The sequence below is a fragment of the Agelaius phoeniceus genome, chromosome 20 (assembly GCF_051311805.1).
Source record: "Agelaius phoeniceus isolate bAgePho1 chromosome 20, bAgePho1.hap1, whole genome shotgun sequence".
Classification (NCBI taxonomy): Eukaryota; Metazoa; Chordata; class Aves; order Passeriformes; family Icteridae; genus Agelaius; species Agelaius phoeniceus.
Genome location: NC_135284.1, coordinates 3,871,708 through 3,876,811, shown reverse-complemented (window position 1 = coordinate 3,876,811; position 5,104 = coordinate 3,871,708).

Sequence of the window (5,104 nt, the reverse complement as noted above, 5' to 3'; positions counted from 1 at the left end):
CTTTACGGCACCTTTTACGACAGTGTTGCTTTACGGCAGCTTTACGACAGTCGCGCTTTACAGCACCTTTTACGACAGTCGCGCTTTACTGCACTACCTTTTATGGAACATTTACGGTTTTTATTTAATTTTTATTTTATTTTTTATTTTATTTTTTATTTAAATTTTATTTTTAATTTTTCTATTTTTAAAGCTTTTTATTTTATTTTATTAATTTTTTTTTATTTAACCTTTATTTTTAATTTATCTATTTTTAAAGCTTTTATTTTATTTTTTATTTAATTTTTAATTCTTAATTTTTCTTTTTTTGACGCTCTTTTTTTATTTTTCTAATTTTATATTTTATTTAGTTTTTATTTTTAATTTTTCTATTTTTAAAGCTTTTTATTTTGTTTTTCTAATTTTTTTTTTTTTTTACTTTTAATTCTTTTATTTTTAAAGTATTTATTTAATCTTTTAAATTTTATTTTTTATTTAGTTTTTATTTTTAATTTTTTGATTTTTAAAGCTTTTTATTTTATTTTTCTAATTTAATTTCTTATTTAATTTTTAATATATTTTTAAAGCTTTTTATTTAATTTTTTTAATTTTATTTTTTATTTAATTTTTATTTTTAATTTATCTATTTTTAAAGCTTTTAATTTTATTTTTTAAATTTTATTTTTAATTTTTATTTAATCTTTATTTTTAATTTATCTATTTTTAAAGCTTTTTATTTTATTTTTTATTTAATTTTTATTTTTAATTTTTCTATTTTTAAAGATTTTTTTATTTAATTTTTATCTTAAATTTTTCTACTTTTAAAGCTTTTTATTTTATTTTTTTAATTTAATTTCTATTTTTAATTTTTCTATTTTTAAAGCTTTTTATTTTTCTAATTTTATTTTTTCATTTTTATTTTTAATTGTTTGATTTTTAAAGCATTTATTTAATTTTTTAAATTTTACTTTTTATTTAGTTTTTATTTTTAATTTTTCTATTTTTAAAGCTTTTTATTTTATTTTTAATTTATTTTTTATTTAATTTTTTTAATTTTTCTATTTTTAAAGCTTTTTATTTTTTTTTTAATTTTTTTTTAACCTTTATTTTTAATTTATCTATTTTTAAAGCTTATATTTTATTTTTTATTTAATTTTAATTTTTAATTTTTCTTTTTTTGACGCTCTTTATTTTTCTAATTTTATATTTTATTTAGTTTTTATTTTTAATTTTTCTATTTTTAAAGCTTTTTATTTTGTTTTTCTAATTTTATTTTTTTTTTTACTTTTAATTGTTTTATTTTTAAAGCATTTATTTAATTTTTTTAATTTTATTTTTTATTTAGTTTTTATTTTTAATTTTTCTATTTTTAAATCTTTTTATTTTATTTTTCTAATTTAATTTCTTATTTAATTTTTAATATATTTTTAAAGCTTTTTATTTTGTTTTTTAAATTTTATTTTTTATTTAATTTTTATTTTTAATTTATCTATTTTTAAAGCTTTTAATTTTATTTTTTTAATTTTATTTTTAATTTTTATTTAATCTTTATTTTTAATTTATCTATTTTTAAAGCTTTTTATTTTATTTTTTATTTAATTTTTATTTTTAATTTTTCTATTTTTAAAAATTTTTTTATTTCATTTTTATCTTAAATTTTTCTATTTTTAAAGCTTTTTATTTTATTTTTCTAATTTTTTAAATTTAATTTCTATTTTTAATTTTTCTATTTTTAAAGCTTTTTATTTTATTTTTCTAATTTTTTTAAAATTTAATTTCTATTTTTAATTTTTCTATTTTTAAAGCTTTTTCTTTTTCTAATTTTATTTTTTCGTTTTATTTTTAATTGTTTTATTTTTAAAGCTTTTAATTTTATTTTATTTTATTTTTATTCAATTTTTATTTTTAATTTTTCTATTTTTAAAGCTTTTTATTTTATTTTTTAAATTTTATTTCTTATTTAATTTTTAATTTTTCTCTTTTTAAAGCTTTTATTTTAGTTTTTTCATTTTAATTTTTATTTTTAATTTTTCTCTTTTTAAAACTTTTTTTTTTAAATTTTATTATTTTTAAAGCTTTTTATTTTTTTTGGTGTTGCCCAGACCCACTCAAGCTGGTGATTGTGGTGGTGTTTGAGGGTCTTGCATTACAGCACTACCTTTTATGGAACTTTTACGGCACTTCACAGCACTTTACAGTTTTTATTTTGTTTTTCATTTATTTTAAATTAATTTTGTTCTTTTAATTTTATTTAATTTTTATTTTTAATTTTTCTATTTTTAAAGCATTTTATGACATTTTATTTGGTGCTGCCCAAACCTGCAGTAGTGCATTTTTATACTTTGTAGTACTTTGAAGTCATTTTGTTTTGTATCCCCCTATTTTTCCCAAATGGTTTATCCCAAACTGTACCCCCCTCCCTTTTCCTGTGTTATCCCTCTCCCGGGATGAGATCATCCCCAAACCCCACCCTGGCTCTCTGTCAATCACTCAGATCCCATCCCCTCCATGCAGAAGTTTCGGTCCAAGTCGTTGAGTGATGAGCCAGAGGCCAGGGCTCAGCCCCCCAAGCCTTGCCCCATACACTATCCTATATGTCTATCCCCCAGCTCTGTCTATCCCACAAAGCCTTTATTTCCAATGTTTTTTAAAAACATTATGGAGGTGTGATGTGCCCTGATTTCTCCCAGCCTAGATCCAGCATATTTTTCGCTGATGAGATCGACAGAACTCAAGTATTTTTTCATAAATTTGTTAGTAAATCTATTTTCTGATGATCTTTATATAAAGGTTCATGTGCCATGCCACTGAACACAGAGGAATTATGAGTGAACTTTATCCTTGGGATGGAATAAGAATAACTAAAGAAACACTACATCAATGAATATTTTGAAATTTTAAAATAAAATCCAATGGAAAAGAGGCATTAATGAAGAAACAGATGCTGGGATCCATAAAGTGGAAGAGAAACCCTCAGGAAGGTGAGGCTCCAGCACAAGTGTTGGACGTGGATGCCACCTGCTGGGTACCCACCCATGGAAGGGGAGCAAAGTCATCTGGGAGTGCTGGAAACCGGCTGAGATCCCTGGGATCACCTTGGCAGGAGCTCAAGGGCAGGAAATCCTGTAGAAAGCTGAAGCCACACTCATGACTAGGGAGGATGCTAAACCTGGTGCCTGCTTCATGCTGATGGCAAGTACAGGACATTCCTGAGCAGAATTCCCAGAGCTGCTTCTCTTTCAACACTCTGTTGTGCTGTGGCTGCTCTACAGCCTGGACCTCAGATATTTTTGTCTACCTAGGAACTTTCATCACCAGTGGGATTTCTTGGAAGTGCTCTCTGCTGGAAAACCAAGCAGTGATTTGATCTTGTGAAGTGCTGCCAAACAATATTAGCAGCTTTAACTTCCCTGCTGTGGGGTCATCCCTCGCTCCCTCTGTGAGGAATCTGCAAGGACTGAGCTGCTCCATCTTTCCAGTTCATGGGGGACCGTTTGCTGCTGATCTTCAGGAGAAAATCACATTCCTGCTCCATGGTTGGAAGCACTGTGGAGTGTGGTGAGGCAAAAACCCCAGCTCCTGAGTAACCACCTTTTGAGTGCCACAGCACTGGCACAAGGCAGAGATGAGGAGTAGGAGGGAGAGGAAGAGGAAAGGGAGGAGGAAGAGAAGGAGGAGGCAGATCCTGCATATTTGCTCACCCGGGGATGTGGAAGTCAGAACTGTCCTGGGCTGGCCCAAGGAAATGTGAAGAGTTTGTTGTTCTTGGCTGCTGAGCAAATGAGCTGGTGACTCATCAGCCTCTGCCACATGCTGCTTTTACAATTGGCCTGCAGGAGTTCCAGACAACTGGGCTTTTATCAGCTAAAAAGGGAAATGAGCTCAGTTACTCTGGGTAAATCCAGAGCAATCCATTTGTAGACTGAGGACTTAAAGCTATATAATGGTGATCACTTCCAAGAGAGCCCATTCTTTCTTGACATTCCTTCTCCTTTTTGGTTTAAGAACATCCCAATGACCAAGGTCTTTTGGCTTTTCCAGTTCAATTTTATCTGGGGTATCTTTCTGATGGATAACCCCTGTTTTCCTTTCCTTGGGGCCCTTCTGATACTGTACCATACTTGGCTCATACATGAGTTTGCATCATCTGATCTCTTGCACAAAGGATGCTGGAAAGCCATGAGATGAAGGAGTCATACCACTGATGATTCCCCTGAAAATCAGTTTTATGTGCTAGATTTGACGCTGGTGTTTCCTACAGGAAATGCCAGAGCTGGGAAGCAGATGCGTACATGAGATACTACTGAAAAGTTAAACAGGAATTGGCAGGAAACTGCTGTTGGAAATGGACACTTCCATTGTTTTATGGACTGCAAAGTGATGCTTGCAGAGCAAGGTGTCCTGCCTTTAGTCCTTATCATCTCACCTGCCTCACAAAGGGAATTTGATGGAGAAGGCCCCAAAGTACTCATGGCTGTGCAGTCAGAGCCACATGCAATGCAAACATCACACTGTTAGAATGTCTTTAATCCCCAGAGGTCCGATCTGAGCAGGCAGCTCGCTCAGGGCTGGGGAAGACGGAGGCACCAGCAGCAACACCTTGTGCCCCATGACCCACAACTTGTCACCGTGCCCAGCCGAAGTCCCGTCCTTCCTCTCCAGCTCCTGGTTTGTGTTCCGGTTTCATCCGCTGGAGACGTGGGGCCTGTCGTGACCCCTCCAAGGCACCGGGGCATCGCCCAGTGCTGCTGTTTGTGCTCCTGAGCGCATTAACCCCGTGTTGGCTGATCCGCCTCTCCCGCAGCGGTGAGCGCCGTGGAACAGCTCATGCAAGGGCGTTCGTGAGGGCAAACAGCGAGCGCCAAGAGAGAGAGGCCGCATTGTCCTGAGGGAGGGCAGAACCCCCGTGCCCTGCGAGTCGCTCGGAGCCCGAGTGACTCCGCTCCGCTCCCGCTGAGCCCCGCACCGGAGCCGGCCCGGGGCCCGCAGGGGGCGCGCGGCGCACGGTAACACCCACCCGTGACGTAACGCCGCCGCCGCCTCTCATTGGTCGCTCGCCGCCACGCCCGGGCGGCTCCTCCCCCTGGCCGCCGCTGATTGGCGAGCACGGGGACAGAACCCGCCC